This window comes from Urtica dioica, chromosome 2 (assembly GCF_054948205.1).
Source record: "Urtica dioica subsp. dioica isolate 48M chromosome 2, U.dioica_male_clone48M_v1_H2, whole genome shotgun sequence".
Taxonomy (NCBI): Eukaryota; Viridiplantae; Streptophyta; class Magnoliopsida; order Rosales; family Urticaceae; genus Urtica; species Urtica dioica.
This window is the reverse complement of record NC_142757.1, coordinates 46,602,767-46,614,424: the sequence shown is the minus strand read 5'-3', so window position 1 is coordinate 46,614,424 and position 11,658 is coordinate 46,602,767. Positions and strand designations below refer to the sequence as shown.

The window sequence follows — 11,658 nt, the reverse complement described above, 5'->3', positions numbered from 1 at the left end:
ACCTTAAGCTTCAGCGTGAAAAAGAGTCTACCACTAGGTCATTCAAACTAGAAGCGATCGCTGCCGTGAATTTTAAAAAAGCCAATTTACATAGTTATGCAACTTAGAGAATATCATGCATAAGTTCTTTGCTCCGATCATGCCTCACCAAAATGGAATTTTCGAGAGAAAGAATCAGACCATACAAGAAATAGATCATGTTATGCTTCATGCTATTGACATTTCTTACAAATTTTGGGCTGAGGTGATAAACACTATCCGCCACATTCATAATCGCGTATCTATTCATCAAGGTACCTCATTATAAACTATGAAATATAGAAGGGGAGGAAGCCTTGTGTCTAATATTTCCATCTTTTTTGTAGTACTTGTTATATTCTCTCAAGTCGTGATTTCATAGGGAATTTGGATGCTAAGAGAGACAAAAGTATATTTCTCAGTTACTCCAACAACAGCAGGGCTTATTGTATGTTTAACAAACGCACCAAGATCATTATGGAGTCTATCAATATGGCGATCAATGATGCTGAAAGAACTATTATAAGAGTATAATGTACATGATTTGAACCCAATTTCAAGCTTGAATCTCATGCGTTCTCGAGTGAGTTTTTGTGATTTTAATATGTATTTTAGTTGATTTCAGGTTTGAGAGCATTTTGAGGTGTTAAAGAAGTGTTTAGGATGATTTATAAAGTTTCGGGGCCATCAAGGAGTCAGCTCATCAAAATAGAGATTCGGGAACTTGAAAACAAAGATCGGCAACTAGGCACTTCGCACATCCATCTAGTGCACCGCGCTAAGTGTCACGAAACCTCCCAAGTAAGAAGCATGTAACACTATAGAATTTTCCACGAAGCGTCGCGCAGCACTTGGGACGCGTTGCACAGAATACGTAGCACGCTGAGCGGCCCAGTTAGCGCGGCGCGCTAACGCGCTGTTAGCTCGATTTAAGCCGCGTTTTTACTCTGTTTTCGATCGTTCAATCATATAGTGTGTGTGTGTGTGTGTGTTCCATTACGTTTAACATTGCTAAATAGCCCACGTTTAGTAAATCTTAGGTAAATAGCCACTTTCATATACCAAAAGTTGGATATTTACTTAAAATTTACGTAAGAAAGTAGCTATTTATCTAAGATTTAACAAGCATTGGCTATTTTGCAATATCAAGCACTAAATCGGTTATTTATATATATATATATATATATATATATATATATATATATATATATATATATATATATATATATATATATATATGTTAGAACTCTCATTATCAAAAGTGGGGTTTTGTTTTAGGTTTATAATTCTTGTTTGACGAGTTGTGAGAGAAGAGGCAACCAGAGAAGATGACCAATGTTCATCGCGATTGACAACCGCGATTCAGTGTTTTTTCTTCTAATACTGTTCCTCTGAACTCCTTTAATTTTTTTTTTTTTTATCTTTGAATTTATTTTTGTCCTTTATTTTATTTTATTTTGCTTTTCAATGAACTAATCCCGGAGAAGGTGATGGCTTAGCTTGCTTGATTATGGTTGTGGATTCATTACTTGAGCGACTACGTGCACTTGCCTCCGGAAATTTCGTAACAAACTGGCGCCACTAGAGATCACGATGAACTGCCTACTCCCAGTGCCCCTAATGTTCCTGTAGGTGCCCCTGACTGCTCCTATGACACCGAGGAGTCAAAGTCTAGTGATGAAGAAGTTGATGCTCCATGCAAGGAACCAATCAGTCATGTCAAGAATAATAATCTTTTCATCATTGGAAACAGCAATGAATAAATTAATATGCGTCGCAAAGAGCCCATGAAATATAATGAAATGACTGGGAATGTATTTGTTACCGGCCCGTTCCGGCCCGGTGAAGCGAAGACGAGAGCGGCAACGACCAGTTCGAGGGCTTGCCTCAGCCATTGGCCGGCCCTAGGGCTTGCTCGACCAATGGCCGTGTCACGACCCACGAACATCATCAGCTCGCTCACGAGCCGCGACCAAATAATCGCACGACTCGCGAATGTCATCAACTCGCACACGAGCCAAAGGCCAACCCCGAGATAGTACGCAATATAAATATAAACAACGCAAAAACTTTAATATACAACAAGTATATTACATAATTTAAAATGCGAAAATATTAAACATATAACATTTAAGTGGTTATACAAAAATCTCAGTAAATTTTTCGCGTTTTAAGTTTAGGACTTAAGAGTCTTGTACTGACTCTTATTTATACACAAGCTTCCGATTTTAAGTATTATACATGGGATAGTTTGGGGAGCGTAGTTAATCAGAGTTTAACAAAATACTAATATATAGTAATTTGATCCCGAGTGAGTTCCCAATAGCCCATAGGTCAAGAGATATAAGCTCGGTTTTGATCTTCGTTTCCGTTGCTCACATCGCCGCCTTACCCTTATCTACATTACCAAGGGTCATAAAGCAATGAGTCGATTGATTCGGTAAGCGAAAGTCTAACCTATGAAAGGAAAACATCTAATGCAGAGCTATGTGACGTGCAAACAATCACAGAAGAATGCATGATGCAAATGCCGCTAATTCTATAGCATGCATAATGCGTGATCACATCCTAGCTAACACTTGGCACTCCGCAAGGTTATACATTTCTCTGTCACAACCTCCGTAATCTCTAGTGTTTGTGTCTTTTAAGGCTTTTCCTACTCTTTATTTTTAGTAACACGTAAATGCACATAAACGTGATTATTCCCTTGGTAAGTAGTTGACTTATGTCTCCACGCTTATCTGGAATAGCTCGACAGAAAGTTCGACGAATTCCGACGATGTCTTGATTTTCATGCTCTCCGTGATACTTGACACTTGTCGAAACGTCAAAAGAATTAGCATATGAGGTTGGAAGTCCGTTAATTATTGGATTCAAGATTACTTGTAAAAGATAGGGTTCGTTGTCGGGACTAGGTTTGAGTCTGTTCAGAATTCGAGAATTTAATTTATTATTCTCCGGTTTTTCGGAAGTTAAACTTATTCAAGACTCGTGAACTTCAGTATTTAGAATGATACGAAATAAAATTCAATAATAATTATGAGTCTTAAATAAGTTAATTAATCCGAAATTAAAATAACTGAGAATTCTAAAATGAATAATTAAATTAAATTCTCAAACGTTATTAAATAAATAATCACAAATTATTTATTTAATCAAAGGAAATACATTGCATAAACCAAACTAAGAGTATTTAAACACTATAAGCGATTAAAAAACTCACGAGTTAATCGAGCTTTACTTCGATAACTCTTTTTCTTGAAATCCTCAAAACCCGGCTTCGTCGCCTTCGACTCGTCCGGTTCCCGCTCGGCCGTCCAAAACTGTCATCAAACCGCGGAATCCGATAACGATTTAATTCCTTAAATCCAAACTCTTATCAATTTCCAAAATTCAAAATCCGACATCTCGACTCAAAAACCCGAACCCAACAAGTCAAACAACCAATCACGACTCCATGCCAACTTGTCACAAAATTTCCAACTCGTCATAAAATTCTTGAACTTATCAATAAATCACATAACTTGTCATAAAATCCAAACATCAACTTCAAGATTAACTAGAAAAAACCCGAAACGGAATAATCAAATCTCGTATCACATTTCATCAATCTCAATCAACCATCGAACCAAAACAAGCGAATCTTCAGTAAAATCACAAAAATAAACTCGGTCTTAAACAAGCACATGGCCAACATCAACACACGGCCCAAACGAGCTCTTGGCCAAGACAACAAACAAAATCCAAGTATCCAGAATTCCCAACAATCATCACAGGCTCATGATCAACAGAATTTCAAATCAAATCTCAGAAAATTTCCACACGGCCAAGATACCAATATTCAAGAAATTCGTCCAAAAAATCAAACAACACCCAAACAGCCCCGAAAAATCAAAAACCAGGTATCAACCATATTTAAAAACGCCTTGAGAACATCGAACACACCACATAAAACAAAACCCCCACAAATCAAACCATAAATCATCGTTCATAGCAATTTTTGGCCAAATCATTACCAAACCAAGGAAATTCACGTTCAATCACCAAATTCATCTCATAATCATCACCAATGAAGCTCAATCAACACACAAAACCAATCAATTCCTCATAATTTCACTCGGAAATCAAAACCCCCGATCTTTTTGAATCTATGAGCCCTAGATTTCGAATCCAACCCGAGAAGAAGAATTTTTCACCTTAATCAGCGAAATACCATGCTTTCACTGCTTCCTCGTCCTCTTCCCAGTGATTTCCCCTTGCTCCGACGTCCCGGTGGTTCACGGCGGCCTCGCTCTTCTCCTCAGGTGGCGCGCGCGGTGATGGAGACTCGGGTGGTGATGATGGCGCTCGACGAGAAGAAAGGAAGAAGAGAGATGAGGCCGGGTGCTGGTGAAGAGGATCGGTGATGATGATGATGGAAGCAACAACAATAAAAAAAATTTATCTTGCAGATGGAGCTCAGCACGCACGGGACAGGGAAGAAGAAAAAGAAAGAAGAAGAAGGAAATAAGAAAGAGAAAGGGAGGGTGAGGTGGCCGAGTGGGAGTGGAGAAAAAAAGAAGAAGATAAGAACTTCACGTGGCAGCTTTCCATTGAGCCACACGTCTCCTGAAACAACCCCTCAGCAATCTTTTTCTTTTTCTCTCGGCCCTCATTTTGTTGTAGTTAACTCATTTCCAAATAAATCCTCTCAAACTTGTCCTTAATTAATTAAAAATAATAATCTTGAAAAATAACCGAGAAATTCTTATTAATTCCCGTTATCTTAAATATATTTAAGTGATTTCGGAATTTATTTTCTCTCTTAGGATATTAAGTCTCCGAGTATGTTCCGAATAATTTTATTCGGAAAATAATATCGAGTTTACTCGAATATCCTTATTCCGAAATTTCATCAACCCTTACATATATTTATTATTTTTTTTCAAGATATTTAAAATTTAAGAACATCTCATGTGCAACAAAAATTTGATTTTAAATAAAACTTGTTTATTTTATTCAAATCCGCAAGTCGAGCGTTACAAAAGTTTGTATATTATAGGCCGGCCCTAGGGTTTGCTCGGCCAATGGCTGGCCCTAGGGTGCACTCGGTCAATGGCCGGCCCAAGGGCCTGCCTCGGCCATTGGCCGGCCCTAGGGCATGCTCGGCCAATGGCCGATCCAAGGGCCTGTCCCGACCATTGGCCTGAAGCCTTCTCCGGATGCTCGACCGACCCTGGAGCCTTCTCCCGACACACGGCCAACCATGAAGCATGATCGGTCATCGGCCGGCCAAAGCCACCAGCCAATGATCGACCATGGTTTATACACGGCTAAGGAGTCTCCAAACACTCCTTGGTCACCTATAAATACAAGGCTCTACCCCTCGAGTCAGGTAATCCGAAATTGAGTACTAAAACACTGCTGAACTCGCACTTCACTCGTTTCTCTCAAGCTTCGATCCTCTAAACACGAAACTCTCTATACCCCACCTCAATCCTCACAATGTTGAGCGTTTGAGAGGTAAACAGAGGCACCCCCTATTTTTTCTTTGTAGTTCACGTGTTCTTTCTTTTGTTTCAGGTGTTCCGATGAACTCAAGGATCATTGACGGCTAAGGGACGATTTGGGACACCAAGTCCGACACGCCTGAGCCAGAGCGAGACCACTCGGTCCGGCCTTGGGTCTAACCGCTTGAGGCTCCTAAATAGTTGTCCGAAAACAAGTGACAATATTTTGGCGCTAGAAGGAAGGGTCAAACCTCTTTGGCGACTTTCTCCCTTCCAACCTCCTTTTCTACAATTTCCACGACTCTCGAAAGATGAGTCAAATTTCGACTACATCCACGGGCACCGAGCGACTAGTTCGAGGTATGGCCTCAGAAACCTGGTGCAACGTCTAGGAGAGCAGCCTCGTGATAACGATGGCCAGCCCAAAGACCCGGTGGCCGACCTCCTCGGCTATGATGTCGAGGGCGATTCTAGCCATGACGACTCTGATCCCGACTATGAGGGGGAGTCAAGAATCGACGAGGCAATCCCTAGTCTCGTACGATCCCGGTTCGATAAGACGAGGGATGCAATGGCCGGGCTGGCCCCGCAGATACGCCAATGCTCGCGCTCCCAGTCTCGGGGGCTTGCCCCTTCGGTTTCAAGAGGCGGCCAAACACGGCCCCTCACCGAGAAGAGAGCCGCCCTCGACGATGACGCGACCGACAGCCGAGACGTCCGCCGATCGGCCCAACCAAGGGCCGTTGCGCCCTGCCAAACACGAAGTGGGTATACGAGGGAGTCAGGCGGTCAAAGGCCCTATGGCAGCATAGAGGAATCCTACTCACCCTTCGCCGCATAAATCCTGGCGCAGCCATGCGTCGGGAACTTCAAGCTACCATCCATTCCACCGTACAACGGGCGGACAGACCCGAACTTCCATATCCAGCTTATGAGACGTGGATTTCCATGCAAGGGCAGTCTGGTGCCACCTTATGCCAGGCATTCAGCCTGACTCTCACTGGGTCGGGGTTCGATTGGTTTCGAAGTCTGAGACCGGGGAGCATCCAGTCCTTCCGAGCACTGAAAGGGCGTTCCTCGCTTGATTCGCCACTCTAGTGGTGCAAAAGAAATCAAAGACGTACTTCTTGTCCATCCGACAAGAGAGAGACGAGACCTTGAGGCAGTATCTTGCTCGCTTCACCGAGGAATTCCACAAAATAGAGGGATTCGATGATAAGGACGTCATCACAGCAATCACCGAGGGAGCTCGCACGAGCGACTTCCTCAAGTCAATCGTCGGAAAGGTCCCAAGGTACATGGCGGATCTCATGTCAAGAGCTCGCACTTACATGGGAATCGAGGACTACCTCGATGGCCGAGACGACCGGAAAGCTAGTGGAAAAAGTGATCACCGTCGTGACGACCGGGACGCAGATCGTTCCGACCCTCGAAAGGGGAGAAATAAGGAAGGCCAGGCCCCTAACGGTCACTCCCTCCCCTAGCCAAGGCCCTCGCACGTTGACAGCTTTCGAAGTTGTCAACATTCACCCCTCTCAACACCCCACTAGAGCGGTACTGGCCTTGCACCGTGACAAGCTGGGAAGTCATGCTCCTCTCACGAAAGACCCTGCAAAGCGGGATCAAAGCAAGTTTTGCGAGTACCACCAAGATCATGGGCACCTGACGTCTGAATACTGCTAACTTAAGCGTCAGATTGAGGTCCTCATCCAGGATAGGAAATTGAAGGAATACGTCCTCAGAATAATCGGGACGGCTGCGGCAAGCAAAGAACACTCGCGGCAGGAAAAGAAGGGTTAGACAACGATTACCGTTACTGACCGAACAGTAAACAACGATCCAGAAAGCTCAAGATGCACGTTGTGGGCTCGATTATGGGAGGACCCGAGCTCGGGGACTCAAGTACGCAGAGGAAGAAGTACGTGCGGAAAGTCTCACAGGGGAAAACAGCCCATCACATCATCCACACGTACAAGGTTCCACCTCCGACCCCCTTTGAGTCCATGTTTTTCACCAATCAAGAGGCGGTGCGAGTGCTATACCCGCACAATGACGCAATAGTTGTCTCAGCGCCAGTCACTAACAACCTCGTCCGAATGATCCTGATTGACAACGGCAACTCGACCGACATCATCTTTAAATCAGCTTTGGACAGGATGAAGTTGATCGGGATGAGACCGACCCATATCTCAACCCCGTTCTTCGGCTTCTCCAGGGAGAGGGTGATGACGGAGGGTACCATCGACATGAGGCTGATCGGGATGAGACCGACCCCGATCTCAACCCTGTTCTTCGGCTTCTCCGGGGAGAGGGTGATGACGGAGGGTACAATCGACCTCCCAGTTACCTTCGGGACTCCTGGGGAATCAAGGTCACCCACATCGTGTCATTCCTGGTTGTGGATCAATCATCCGCCTACAACATCATCATAGGTTGCCCAACTCTCAACCGACTGAAGGCCATAACTTCCACCTACCATTTGATGATGAAACTCCCGACCGAGAACGGAATCGCCATAATGCTGGGAGACCAATCGATGGCGAGAATGTGCTACATTCAGGGGGTGGATGGTAAGATGAAGGGGAAGATGGTGAGTACCGTCTTCCAGCCGAGAGACAAATTCCTATGCAAGATCGAGGAAGGAGGCACCTTAGGGAGTTGGACCAAAGGGACGATGTCGAGCATCGGAAAGTGGAGACACCGGATGACCTCATTCCCATTGTGCTGGACGGCGCCGAGCCAGACCAGGTAGTCAAGATAGGGGCCCAGGTCACGACCGAGATCCGACTCCAACTTGCAGCCTTCCTCCGCGAGTTCAAGGACGTTTTTGCGTGGACAAACACCGATATGCTGTGGATCGACCTCGAAATAATGGTCCACCACCTCAACCGAGACGGGCGTTCAGCGGAGAGAGATACCAGGCCATTGGTGAAGAAGTTGATAAATTTCTCGCCGCCAACTTCATAAGGGAAACGGAACACCCCAAGTGAGTGTCCAATGTCGTAATAGTAAAGAAGCCAAACGGGAGGTGACGGATCTGCATCGACTACAAAGACCTCAAGAAAGCCTTCCCGAAGGATAGCTTACCTCTCCCAAGGATCGAACAACTCGTAGATGCCACAATGGGCCATGAGCTGCTAAGCTTCATGGACGCCTACTCAGGGTACAATCAAATCCGCATGCACGAGCCGGATCAGATCAAGACCACCTTTGTCATGAACCGCGGACTCTACTACTACAAGGTCATGTCCTTTGGCCTCAAAAATGCGGGTGCTACGTATCAAGGGCTAGTAAATCGAATGTTCACCAACAAGATTAGCAAGAAAATAGAGGTCTACATGGACGACATGCTAGTCAAAAGTATCAAGACCCACGACCACATCCAAGACCTCGGAGAGATTTTCACGATCCTGCGGTGATACAAAATAAAGCTCAACCCCAACAAATGCGCTTTCGGGGTTGAGTCTTGGGCTACATGGTGAGCCCTCTTCCTAAAAAAATCAAGGCAATCTTGGAAATGTGGTCGCCATAGAAGGTTAAAGAAGTACAGAGCTTGACAGGAAGGATCGCCACCCTAACGCGATTCCTATCCAAGGCCACCGATAAATGCCAACCGTTCTTCAAGGCGTTAAAGAAGACCGACGGATTCGTGTGGACGGAGGAGCGCGAGGAGGCGTTCCGTGAAATGAAGGCCTATTTCAGCTTCCATCTGTTCCTCGTAAAGCCTAAGGATGGCGAGACCTTGTATGTCTATCTCGCGGTTTCTGATAGGGCCGTGAGCGTGCTCCTGATACGCGAAGAATACAAGGTCTAATGGCTGGTGTACAACGTTAGCAAGGCGTTCCTCGACACTGAGACTCGATACCCGGAAATCGAAAGATTATCCATTGCCCTTATCATGAGCGCGAGAAAACTATGCCCTTATTTTCAAGCACATCCTATCACGGTGCGCACGAGACATCCCATCGAAAAGGCTCTACAAAAAGAGACCTCCTCACAAATGGCCATATGGTCACAAAAGCTATGAGAGTATAGGATCGAGTTTTAACCGAGAACCATCATCAAAGATCAGGCCCTCACCGACTTTGTGATGGAATTCACATGCACACCTCCAATGGATGAAGACAAGGAATACAAGGAGAACGACCACGACGAGTCAAACGAAAAAAAGGACCAATGACCCGATAGGGCCGGTCTGGGATCTGCATGTGGATGGCGCATCAAACACCCGGGGGGCTGGCACCGGCGTCATACTCACAAATCCCGATAGGGAAAAATTGAGGTACACTTTGCGATTCGAATTCAAGGCTTCCAACAACGAGGCAGAGTATGAAGCTCTGATCGTTGGCTTGGGTTGACAAACAAGATGGAAATCCGAAACCTGCGCATCCACTTCGACTCGTAACTAATTGTGAACCAGGTGAAGAGTGACTACGCAGCCAACGAGCCAAGCATGATCGTATACTTGTCCAAGACGCAGAAGAACCTCGAGGCTCTTTCGTGGTTTGACATAGTCCAAGTCCCTCGCGAGGCGAACATCGAGGCCGATGCCCTGGCACGCCTTGCGTAATAGATAGACGAAGAGGGAGAAGGCAATGTTCCAATAGAAGTGCTGACCCGACCCTACATCTTGAGAGGTGATGTAGGAGTGGTCGACGACGTATTGCCCCCATTTTGGATGACGCCGCTCGTAGAATACCTCAATGGCCGGCCCTAGGGTACACTCGGCCAATGGCCGGCCCAAGGGCCTGCCTCGGCCATTGGCCAGCCCTAAGGCATGCTCCGCCAATGGCCGGCCCAAGGGTCTGTCCCAGCCGTTGGCCGGCGCAGGGGCAGGCTCGGCTATTGGCCGACCCTGGGGCCTTCCCTTGATGCTCGGCCAACCCTGGAGCCTTCCCCCGACGCACGGCCAACCCTGGAGCCTTCCCCCGACGCACGGCCAACCCTGGAGCCTTCCCCTGACGCACGGCCAACCCTGGAGCCTTCCCCAGACGCACGGCCGACCATGAAGCATGCCTAGTCATCAACCAGCCCAAGCCATGACCAGCCAATGGCCGACCATGGTTTTTACACAGCCAAGGAGTCTCCAAACACTCATTGGTCGCCTATAAATACGAAGCTCGACCCCTCGAGTCAAGTAATCCGAAATTGAGTACTGAAACGCTGCTAAACTCGTACTTCACTCGTTTCTCTCAAGCTTCGACCCTCTAAACACTATACCCTCTATATCACACCTCAATCCTCCTAATGTTGAGCGTCGGAGAGGTAAACAGAGGCACCCCCTCTGTTTTTCCTTTGTAGTTCATGTGTTCTTTCTTTTGTTTTAGGTGTTCCGACGAAATCAAGGATCATTGACGGCTAAGGGACGACTTGGGACATCAAGTCCGACACTCCCGAGCCAGAGCGCGACCACTCGGTCCGACCTTGGGTCTAACCGTTTGAGGCTCCTAATTAGTTGTCCGAAAACAAGCGACAACAGTATTCTTCACACAAATGTTGTCGATGCTCATCAAGGGGAGTGCTAGTTAATGCTACGCAGAAAAAATAGTACATTTTCAAACGAACTCTGTGCGGGAACTTGTTCCACGTCCTAGTGATGTGAATGTAACTAGGACTAAATGGATCTATACGTCCAACAAAATATGGGATAGTGACCATAAATAAAGCTTCGGTTATTGTTTAGAGCTACACTCAAATTGAAAGAGTAGATTTCGATGAGACTCTTGCTGCAGTGGCTAGGCTGAAATTTATATGTCTTCTACTTAGGCGGACATGTCTTTTGAAGTTCAAGTTGTACTAGATGAATGTCAACAGTGCCTTATAAATGTGTACATCAATGTAGAATTATATTTAATTAGCAACCAAAAGGATTTGTTTACCCTTATTCTACTAACCATGTTTACAGATTGCACAAAGCCTTGTATGGCTTGAAACAGCCTCCACGTGCCTCGTATGAGCGCCTCATAGAATAACTAATCTAGAATGGGTACTCAAGGGGAGGAATTGACAAAATCTTGTTCATAAAGAAGTTTAAGTTGATGATTGCAATGATCTATGTAGATGATATTGTCTTCGGTGGTATGTCTCACACAATTTTGAAACATATTTAGTCTGAGTTTTAGATGAGTATGATCGGCGAACTCACTGTTTC

The 11,658-nt window shown here is 45.5% G+C and overlaps 2 long non-coding RNA genes across 2 annotated transcripts in view; both read right to left on the bottom strand.

The window, feature by feature from the left end:
• Positions 1–2,173: 2,173 nt before the first annotated feature.
• LOC149405040 (uncharacterized) overlaps positions 2,174–11,658 on the bottom strand; it is a 52,028-nt gene continuing 42,543 nt past the window's right edge. Inside the window, exon 3 of the long non-coding RNA XR_016295496.1 lies at positions 2,174–2,416. This is a non-coding gene — a long non-coding RNA (uncharacterized LOC149405040). The remainder of the gene's footprint in view (positions 2,417–11,658) is intronic.
• On the bottom strand, positions 3,125–4,538 carry LOC149405043 (uncharacterized). Its single transcript, XR_016295497.1, has 2 exons — positions 4,215–4,538; positions 3,125–3,341 (listed from the first exon to the last, which is right to left on the bottom strand). It is a non-coding gene; the product is annotated as an uncharacterized LOC149405043 (long non-coding RNA).